We start from the raw sequence: 11,451 nt of genomic DNA on the forward strand, positions 1-11,451 counted from the left end.
CAGAAAACAGCACCTTCAGAATAATACGTAACATCACGTTGCAGTTTTTCATGGGTACAGTTCTGTATTTGAAATTAAGTTTTTAAATCTATGGCACTTGAGTTAATTGGATAAAGACATTTTCTATTGACCTTACGCATGACTAATTTTCTACAAATAACTTTATTCAATCTGAGCTCCCAATTGGTGTTTGTTCTGCCAAGTAAAAGCTAATATCAAAAGAATCAGGTGAGCACCCTCCTTTCTTACTGTGCTTCTCTTCATCTGCCACTGTGCTACTTACTGTACAGACAAATACTGACAAGTGTTATTATTTATGTGGATTTGACAAATTTCCATTTAAACTCACAAGAATGTGCAATTTTTGCTCTCTACAGAAGGAAAATTGTTTGCAAAGAAAGCTGGTGAAGGATTTCAGAGGAAAAAAAGGCTTAATTTTTAATTGAACAAATTGAGAAGTATATTCAACAACTTATTCCTAGTAGACGATTCACTTGGATTTACATTTATAAAACTTTATTATAGAAAATCATAACAATGTTTTGGATTTTGTGAGTCTGAAATCACACATGTAAGTGATGTAGTAGTTATATTGTGATACAGGACTTAAGACCTTGCTATTGTGTAGATACATGTTTTCTCTTTCTCATATCCAGTGTCCTCAGCCTTCAAATAAGATGTATGATTTGCTTTTATTTTCTTTTGTGTGCTTGTGATCTTCTCTCTGTCCTACCCCTTTCAGGAGACATAAAGAGGTCGGCTCAATGAGTCAGTGATTTCCTTTCTCTCCTTTTGGAATAAGGAATGGAAGGCAATGTGATTAAAATCCCTTGCAGGCCTGTGAACTATCTACCTGGAAGTAGGCGGGGTTTGAATATTTGAATTTGGAAGAGAGACAGAACTTATGACTGAAACAATATAAAGGTCATATCATGTGCTACAGCATATCTGATCTCTGCATTACGATGGCAATGGAACAAATTGCCCTTATTGACATAATACCAGTGCAACTGTTCAATATAATCCCATTTTATACTTTGTGTGCAAATGATCAAACTATTAGGAATAGAAAAGAAATAATGTTTCAGAAGTACACAGTGTGGCTTTAAGTGCAAAAAGATAGCAGATGAGGAGTAAGCAAGATGGTATTTTTACAAAATGTCTTTTCAAGCAGCTTTACAGGCATGGCTCAGTGAGTACCTGCCTGGGGCCAGCCACATCAACTTTGAAGTCCTCTGAAAGCTGAGGGGAGAGAGACTAGTTACTAGTTGTTGGACACTTTCAGAATAATGTAAAAGGGTATGGCTCCCACGAGATCCATTTTTCAGATCCCTACATAGTAGGTCACTTTTTGAGACTGACCCCTCTATCAGACAGAAACAGTGAATATACAAGAGCTGTCATCTATTGTGTCTGCCCATCATGTTCAAAGCAAGATAAAATAAATCTAATTCTCCCTGTTTCTTTTTAAGCTTTTTATTTCCCTTTTATTCTTTTGCTTCTTTTTTTAAGAGATGTATAAAAATGTGCCCTCATGAACTGTTAAGTGCCAGAGAGCATTAGACCCTTAGTGTTCTCTTTGTAAATTTTGCATGCCATTTTTAATCAAAAAATGCTAATGAACCAATGAAAATATATGCAAGTTATTTAACATTTAATGATTTTTCAACATTTTTAAATACTTAACTGTACAAGACTTTTATGAAGGCTTTAAGTCCTTAAGTGTCTGAAGGACCACTTTATCAGAATCTAGATAAATACATTAATAGATTCTGCACTGTGAAGTGGGTTCAAAATAATATGTACACAGTAGATAATGGAAACATGTTGACATTCTTAAGGTTATAAACACATTTGAAGTTATCCTAATTGTAAAATTGAAGATGGTGAAGTACAATGTCCCTGAAAATCCTAGAATGCCATCTTTCTCATTTTACTAATTGCTGCAACACTTGAGATCTCAGTATGATGTTTTTTCCTCTGCACAAATGAACAAGTGGAGGCCACAGAACCTCTTTAAAAAGGCAGATGTGTTAAATAATTGATCTATAAAGAAAATTAGTACAGAGACTAGAGCACAACTATTATAACTTATCCAGGTCAGGTTTTGGTTTGTTTGAACTAGGGGTGCAATTTTTTTTTTTTTTCACCAAAAAGCACTACTATAAAATCTGTATTTATTCTTGGCACAGTATACCCCAGTGTTGGTATCCATACATCTGTGTCCTATGCTTGATGCTGTGGAATGGCTTTGGTAGCTAAGGCTGTGTGTTCATCTTGTGCTTTTCTGCATTTTTATGCAAGGATGAGCAAGGATGAGCCTCAGTTCTCTTCAGAAATCCTAAGTGAATATTTTTCAACTTTTCTGGTAAAGAATGTTTTCCTCCCTATTCTTACAAAAAATGCTCAATTTTCTTTGCTTTTTGTATTCTTTTTTTACAAAGAAAAGGAACAAGAAACAATCTGCAACTTCTTCAAGAAAGTAAGGAACTGTACCCATTGCTGCCTGATAATCATAGACTATCAGGTGTTAATTTTGTCTTGTCTGGCAACAAATTAACAAATAGGAAGAGGCATAAAAAAAAATTTGCTTGAGAGGTAGTCATATTTCAATTAGGAGTTCTGTATGCAACTGTTTTTTGTTAGAAGTCAAAAGCATAGGGTTCCTCAAATCAAACTGTAGCTACTGAACACTCTGAAGGCATACACTTAGCCTTCATAGCAGTGATTGTGATAGAAATGAATTCAGATAAAGCAATCAGAATGCTTTTGGAGGAGACAGTCCAGGTAGCAAAGAGGGTAGCATTGGAACTGGCCTCAGCCCTGACCATTCTGCTGTCTGTGAAGCCCTCTGCCTGCTGACATCCACTACTTCAGGGTGGATAATCTCATTTGCAGCCCCAATGCTGGTTTCTCTGCTGGATATTTTGAAACGACTTATAGAAAAATTGATAAAGGCGTTTCACTGTGTATACTCATAGCAAGGAGTAAGGAGTAAGGATATACTTAAGGCTGAAGATGAAAGAAAAGTCATTAGAAACCATTGCCTTCAATTCAAATTCTCTCAGTTGAGCAGAATGAGGTCTTTAGTACTGATTCCCATGGGGACAAGCAAAAACCAAACACTCCATGTCACCTGAAAAGATATTTGGTCAGTACCAAAACCTGTATCAAGATTGTTACAGGCTTCATGTAACTTCTCAGTGATCTCTTCTAGCACTGATTCCTTTCTCCTGTCAAAAGATAACCACAAAGTGCCCTGGAATTCCATTTAAATTTCAACCATACCTTGTAGCATTTACACTCATAGGGATATCCATATTCATAGACAACTATTCAGTAAGGAGCCTGGAAAGATTATGAAGTCTTTGATGTATCTGATTAGTTTCATTCTGCAAAGCAAGAAGTATTTTAATTTTTGTTGTTGCTTTTACTTAAATTTTAGAATTTCTATTCCAGAGTTAGCTGGGGCAAGGACCTTGACAACTTGAGTACAAGAGCTTCTTCTTTTAACTCTTCTAAGGTTCCCTTAATGATAAAAGTATCAAATAGAGGCCAAGTACAAGAAAATACAAGTGCAGTGATCTTACTCTTTGTCCTTGCCTGTGGGATGTCTATAATGGCGTCAGTATCTTAATGAAACACCTACCCCAACACTCAAACAAATTGAAAAATGTAATTTTGCTTTGTTTTACAATTCATTGAATTATTGTTGGAAACATGGAGAACCTGATAAGACTGATCTTCTCACATGCTTATTCTTATTTCTGAATAGTTTAAATGAAAGTCAAAAACTCTTTTTTAGTATCATCAATTTAGAGAAATTATAGGAAAAAACCTTCCCAATGACTAAAGACAAGAATATTTTTAATGAAAAATCCCAAACGAACTCACTGTTTTCAATTTTGCAGTAGGAATTTTAAAAATTGGGATGGAAAATCAGCATTTTCCTGGCAAACTCTTGTATCATCTATCATGTGCACAGTTAAAACTCCAGCTAGAGATGGTAATGAATCGGCCTATTGTGATTGAAAACAGATAAAATGCTGGAAAGCTTCGTTCACAGCTGCCGGAGGACTACCCAAAAAAGTGATGATGTATGATAGTAAAGAATGGAGACACCACTTTTTGAACAGAGATTACTTAAGATTGCTTTTCAGTCATTGTATTAGAAAATATGATAGGTTCATTGAGGTAACATTTTTTTCCAGTAGTAGATAGGAGAAAAATATTCAGCTTAGATATTCCTAGTGGGTTTGTAACATTTATCATATATAGGTAACATGGAGAGAATAATTGGAGGAGATAAGCATTTTGAATATTTTTTAAAGAAGATTGCATATAATTAATTACCACAGTATTGCATGCATGAAGAAACAACTCCATTAAAACTTCCTTGAAATTTGAGAGTTTTTCCAAGGCTTTTCTCTTTGAAAGAAGTTATTTTTCTAGCACAGTAATCTGCGTGGAATACGGAGAAAAAATATAAATTACACTAGAGAAGATCTTGGAGGAGGAGCTTGACTGTAATATTTTCAGTTGTGACCTCTGTAAATAATCATTGTACTATTGTACTAAAAAAATACTTGAATTTTTAAAGTCTGTATAAATGAGAATTGAATTTTTCTGCTGAGGAGATCGTGGATGTGGACTCCAAAGTCTAGAATGTGTCTCCATGTTTTCTGTTGAACCCCTTTCACCTAATGCAATGTGCTGATAGCACTAGCTGTTTATTCAGTGTTTGTCTGTTTACCTTATCTACACTGCAAGTGCTTAAGATATCTGTACAAGCTCTTACAATGTCTTGTTAAGGTGCCACACTTATTGGAGCTGTGATGCAATAAAACATTCTGAATGTCCTGCAGTGTCAGTGACATTCAAAGATCTGTGTCACGTACGGACCCAAATGTATGTTGGCTGAGTCAGTGAAATATCTGAGTAAAGAAAGACCGGAGAAAATGACAGATTTTTCATAGGATTTTAGAAATAGCCTAGTATAAGGCAGTTGACCACATAGCTTAGAAAGGAATTGATGGTATACAGCAGAGGGATCTAGCAAGGAGAGTGACAAGGTTAGCAGGGTAGATGTTTTCTATTGGTGAGGGGAAAAGAGAACCAATGAAGTATTAGAAGGCAGGAATTAATGGATGTATGCAAGCTAGAGATATAGCCTGGAAATAAGATGGTATTTTTACTCTGATACATTCCTACCCCACTTATAGTTCGGAAGAGATGAAGGAGTGTAGCTGGGTAGAAATATGGACCTATCTTTCTGTGCTTTATATTCTTATGTGTCAGAGCTGAGTCCTTCAATGACCCCCGGTGTGAACATCATAGCCATGCAGAGACCCTGTGGCCTCTTCGAGGACATATCTGCTCCTCAGCATATTTTTAACATACAGTTTTCCTTGAAGTGCATAGAGACATTGCTGCAGTCATCCTTGTCACACTTTCAGCACATAGCCAGATTATTGCCTGGCATTAGCAGATTGACAGACTCCAGGATCCTGGGAATGTTGCCCTTTGTGAATACATCAAAATCTTCATTATTTTTCTAGCAAAATACAGGGCACTGTGAACAGAATGCAATCCAAATTCTGAATGCTGTCTCTGTGACAGTAGCATGCACATCTCAGCGTCTGGTCTATGAGAGATGTGCCAGATTCCAGGGCTCAGTCTGGGATGTGAATGTCTGGTCCCAATCTAACCACAGAGTCCTGTGGTTCTCTATAGGTAACTCCTGGTAACTGGCTGCTCACTTAGTAAATGTGTTCAGTAAAGCTATCTTTTGCCAAACAAACTTTTTTCGTACCTGCCCCTTGGCATTAGGGAAAATTATCTCTTGGCCTGCTCTCTCCTATTCCTCTGTACTTAAGAGTCTAAGGAAAAAAAGCCCTATTCTTGATTTTTCCTCTTTCTTCTGTCTTTCTTCCCTTCATAGGAATCATCTCTTCCCCTGTGCTTTCTGTTTTACCTCTGGTAAGAAACTCATGGTTATAACCTATGCTCTTGCTTCATAACAGAACAGACCTGTGGCACCTCAAAGCTGAAGTGTTTTTTTCACCATTTCTGCTTGACTCTGCTATAATGTGAAGTGTGATGAGATGAGGAGGGCAGCTGTAACTGATAAAGAAAGGTCTGCAGGAGGGTTTTGAAGGTGAGGTGCACCTCTGGATGCAAGATTGGGTCCACAGCTATTGGGCAACATAGCAGTATTGTTCAGAGTAGAAAAATCATAGGTCGTGAAGGCAGGAGGCCCTCCAGCGGGTGGAATCCTATGAGACAGAATGAGAGTGAAATGATTTTACCTGCAGCAAATTGATCCTGTAGAGTATAATTGTAGCAAGAAAAGTGCTTTGAAGGACATTTATAAGAAGAACATGGAGTAGGCAGAAGAATTAAATTTACCTCCTTACAACCTCTCTGGACTTATTAGTGTCTCCAGTGTCCAGGAACAGTGCAGAGTGGGAAGAAAAGTAACCATGAAAGCTCAGATTGGCACTTTAGTTATGACTCTAGCAGCAGTTTTGAGAATATGGATCACACTATGTCTCATTATTCATATATTGAATTCCAAAGTGTGCTCAGTGTTCATTGGCCACTAAAATTGTGATAACAATTGGAGAAGGACATTGGGATGGGCTACATCACTTGGGATGTGGGCTTAGATATTTAGCGTGTGTTTTACTGATTATCTGGGGTAGATAGCCATGTCTCTTGAGTATTTACATCCTGACTATTTGTGGAAGCATAGGAAATGTTTACCAAAAAATTAATTAGGGTAACTTTGCTGTCTTCTTGCCACACTTTTTTTCTATAGGCTCTGACTGCATAACAGTAACTTGAATACATCAGTGACCTGTGGTACTGAGAGTGACTAGTATGAAAGGGCTTCAATGCTCTCATCCCTCAAAACAGGGTGAATGCATGAAAACTTCTACCTGAGTTTTGCTAACTTTCCAAATGCACCAGGTTATATAGAAAAGTACCAGTATATTCAACAGTTTTGTTTTCTTTAAGCAGGGATCTGGTTACTGTAGTTTGACTAATCGTCAGATTTTTACTGATTCATAGTACCTCTTCATGCATATGTTCTTTAAATATAGAAGTACATGAATTGTTATAAATAATGAGACATTCAAATATTTTATATGATTCTTTAGGCAAAATATTATAGCATTTTAAACTGAAAGATAATATGAAGTTGCATAACTTGCATAAGGCCACACAGCAAGTCATTGGCACAGCTAATTATTGGTATATTTTTCTAACTGTACTTTTTACTGTTTCTATAATCTACTACCTGTACAAACTTCTTACCATAGCACATTCAAGTTTGTAGGAATAATATGTTCATTCGCTAACATATTTGCCTGCTGTAACCAGTCTGCTAAATCTGATTTTGCTCCTCTTCCATCAAATACTCATTGCATTTCTTGTTACAGAGTCTGACACTGGGGATATCTGGCAATCAGCTTACACATTCATTGGTTTGCATAAGGGGAGGAGACAGGACTGCACAGTGGCAGCAACTATGCAAACAACTCATTTCACTCTAGCTCCCCCAGGTAAGAGATTCTTTCAAAGGAGATCATTGAATTTACCTGTTTCATATTTCAGTCACCACTATCTGATACCCAATTGCACATAAAGCATCTGGTGTAAGCAAAACTAATTTGGATCTTCTTTTATAAAATGCAAGCTGGATTAAGGGATCAGGTAGCCTCTTTCCTTACAAGAATCACTAGAGGGAACCATACTGTGAAAAAGATAAAATAATTAGGACAGCAGAAAACAGGCAGCATGGATCTCAACTGCAAATATTCTTGTGTAAACTCAACCTATAAAATTATATTAGTTTGCTTATCAAGCAAGCTTCTTTTCAAATTAAATAGCTACCTATATTACACTGACTGTATTGACACCTGTGACTTATATTCTAGATGTTTTCCAGCTCTTATGAGCTTGAATTCTTATCACATAGGCAAAAAGATTAATATTCCAGTGCCAGTTTAGTGTTTGAAATCATTCTGGGGGGAAAAGGTAACATAAAGTAGTACTAGACTTTGTCAAATGGAGTATGTAATGCTCACATTTATAGCAGAATAACACGACAAAAGTTACTAAAAGTGAAGCTGCTGGCCAAAGTCTGAATTATATTGCAAGGATTCCTAGGAACTACTGCAATCTAGATAATTAATAGAAAGCCACAAGAACATACAGAAGTGTTATACGTTTTTAAATGAATTTATACAACAGATTTTTATGTGTGATCACAAGATTCTACAGAAATCTACTGTGAATTTTTAAAAATGACATTAATGCTCTTGCATGTTGGTAGCTATGACTGAAATGACACATCACACACAGTTATTTGTGTTTAGTTTGTATGCATTTCAGAAGATTTAGGTTTTTTTTCCCCCTGCACAGTCACAATGTACCCAGCATGTTTTCAATTTCATGTCGGTATTAACACTGAAAAAATCAAATATATAAAGAAAATAAAATGGTTGCATTGAAAGGGCTAGTTCTCATCCCTGTGTAAATAATGTTTGTTTAAAGAAAACCATAAAATGTTTTCATCACAATCGAACGACTCAGCTCACTACTACTAAATTAGAGGTTTTGAAAAAATTTGTCCCATTATGTTTTTATATCCTTTATAGTGCTTTACACATCTGCAAAATGTGGTCTAACTTCCCATGTTTCTTAGTCCATTCCACAACTCACCAAATTTGGGAAAAGAATAAGCAAATACTAAGGATTCTCTTATCCAGCTAAATCATATTCATTACAGAAATGCTCAATTTTTTCTTTCTATGTGGTATACTACTTATTTCCTTTATAGCTCTGCCATACTGTAATTAAACTTGTCTCAGTCTTTCTGTTATAACCCTTTACACTCAATAGCTCTGTGGTTGACATAAAATTTACTCCAGTCAGCAAGTCTACAAAGTATCCTTTTAAAATATACTTCCTGTTCTTTATGAACCTGAAACAGAATTACCATTTTCTGGAACAAATGTTAACACAGTATTACAATGGACTGTTAATCTTCCTGTTCAGCCTTCAGAATTCCCTGTAGCCTCTGTTCCCACCACTGATCTGAACTTAGAAACAGCAAAACCCCAACAGAGTGCTCTGTTTCCTTTCCCTTTCACGTAAGAGTAATTCCCCGATTTTAAATGTTCTTTTAAACATTTGATTTCTGGGTAAACATTTTGTGGTCCTATGTGCCAATTTAGAATGGTTCTTATTTAGAAGTATTCTATAGAGTTTATAATAAATAAATAAATAAAAACAATAGAAAAGACACTTTTGTATTTGTACTTTAGTTCTTGAAGAGAATAAGACATAAATGTAGCAAGGGAAGCTCATGGGATTACCCTGGTGATAATAAAATAAAGGTATATTTCGGAACTGATTTTATACTATTCTCTGTATATTAAGTGTGCAGACTCCCTCTGAGGAGGAAGAACTACGTTTTTTTGCCTGGGAAAGCTTACTAAATCTTGCAAGTGGTTTTATTGTTACGTTTGTGTATGTCACTGGATGAAGAGGATAGAGTGAAGACAAAAGCTGTAGTAGCATCTGAATTTATTTTTATATTTGAGATTTTTCTTCAATTATCTGAAATGTCAAGGACCTGTCCTGAGGCTAAAAAGCCTCAAAAACATGGATGCTCTGAAGAATTTGAAGAAAATGTACTCTTGAATATTGCAATAACTTCTGTTTACCACAAGGTGGTATAAAACTGTAGCCGTCTTCAGTACCAGTAAATTCTACCAGTAAATGATCCATATTCCTAGTTTGGGTGTCATTCACATCGTGTTTTGTTGTGCTGTATCTCCTTATTATCAGTGTGGCTGTTCAGCAAAACCAGGTAGCTCCTTGAGGTACCCTGCTACCAAGTAGCAGAGAAGCAATGGCATGATGTAAGGTGTAGGTTTTCACACATAACAGGCTTTGAGCAGTATAGCTTTTCCTAGTTGCCCTCTGAGAAGACTCCTCTGGAAGACCACACACAAGGAATAGGTAAAGGTTTGGGTCTGGATGAGTTAATCTGGTGTAAGAAATGACTGTTGCTGAATAATGCCACTATCAGGGAGCTAAAATGTGAGACTTAATAACTGTGTTGAACATACTCCAACAGAAGATTCAGAATGCCTTTTATGTAGCTAAGTTACTTGCAAGAGAGACTTGAAAGTAAAGGTGGTATAAAGGTAACAGAAGTCTCTCTTAATCACCAGAAAATTTTCCCCTGAATTTGTGTAAAATGAATTTTGACTTTTTTTTTACTTTTTTTTTTTCCATGTCAGAATCTGGTCCCACATCCTCTGCAGCTGCAGAAGAATTCAAACAGGCTTTTTTTTTTTTTTTTTTTTTTTTTTTTTTTTTTTTTTTTTATGCCTCCTGTCATCTACAACAGCTGTAGATAGAGTAACACACCTGTTTTGGAGCAGATAAACTAAGTGTGCTTTTGATTTGTGTCTGTCATGACAGACAGTGTGTGAGAAAAGGAGTTGCAGTGGAGCTACAAGAATTGTGATTACAGCCCAGTGTTTTGCTGAAATGAGGTTGTATGTGGTCTTCTGTATTTCTACTATTGCACCATCTTTTGTCAAGGAAAGCTCATTCTAAACAAAAATCCCAAGTAAAAATTAGAAGCTGTATTTCGTAGGCCAAAAGTAACGAATCACATCAGAGATAGTTCTTGCTTCTTCCTTCATCTACTTTGCCATTGCTGTCATAATTGTGTAGCATTTAATATTAAATAATTTTCTACTATGGCACACTTAAGTATTACCTGTTAGGTTGGGAATGGTTGTTTTGAGGAACGTTAGGGTAAAATCCAGCTTCAGGAACTACCCCCGAAGAGAGAGATTTCTTAATGTAAAATAAATGATAAGCAGCCCTTGTACTGAAAATTCCTGTCAGTATTTCTATTTTGCACATAGAAAAGGGACAATGATTTTTAAAAACCAAAATATTAAGAAATACTAGCAAATAAATTCTTTTACTTGTATACACAGATAAAAATTGTATTTCTACGATAATATAATCTTATGAAGTAATTTTATTAAACATGCAATACAGATCTTAATATAGGCTTTGTTAACATTCTCATCCATATTTTAGTTTTCACGAAAATATAAAATTGGTTTACAATCTATCTTCCTAAAGAAAAAAGGGATGACTATTTGAATGTCATAGTTCAAAGGGAATAGTGCTAGAACAACCTTTCACCATTCTTCTAAAAAACCTTTTTTTCTTTTTTTAAAAATGTCCCATTTTCATTATGATATTTTAATATTCCTCTTTAGGCTGTAAAGTCACCCACATTTCTGGGTCCTGTAGAGTACAAAATGAACTGGCTACAAAATGGTTTTTCTGCAGAGACAGAAATCTATAATCTCAGTAAAATTTGAGACTAACAGAAAATACATCAGG

At 35.8% G+C, this 11,451-nt stretch overlaps 1 long non-coding RNA gene across 2 annotated transcripts in view; it reads left to right on the forward strand.

The window, feature by feature from the left end:
- The window catches only part of LOC108503463, a 15,444-nt gene extending 5,079 nt beyond the window's left edge, over window positions 1-10,365 (forward strand). For both annotated transcript variants that reach the window (XR_001876843.1, XR_001876842.1), the window contains 2 exons: window positions 7,446-7,568; window positions 10,320-10,365. This is a non-coding gene — a long non-coding RNA (uncharacterized LOC108503463). The remainder of the gene's footprint in view (window positions 1-7,445; window positions 7,569-10,319) is intronic.
- Window positions 10,366-11,451: the final 1,086 nt, after the last annotated feature.

The sequence above is a fragment of the Lepidothrix coronata genome, unplaced genomic scaffold, assembly GCF_001604755.1.
Source record: "Lepidothrix coronata isolate B3197 unplaced genomic scaffold, Lepidothrix_coronata-1.0 Scaffold139, whole genome shotgun sequence".
Classification (NCBI taxonomy): domain Eukaryota; kingdom Metazoa; phylum Chordata; class Aves; order Passeriformes; family Pipridae; genus Lepidothrix; species Lepidothrix coronata.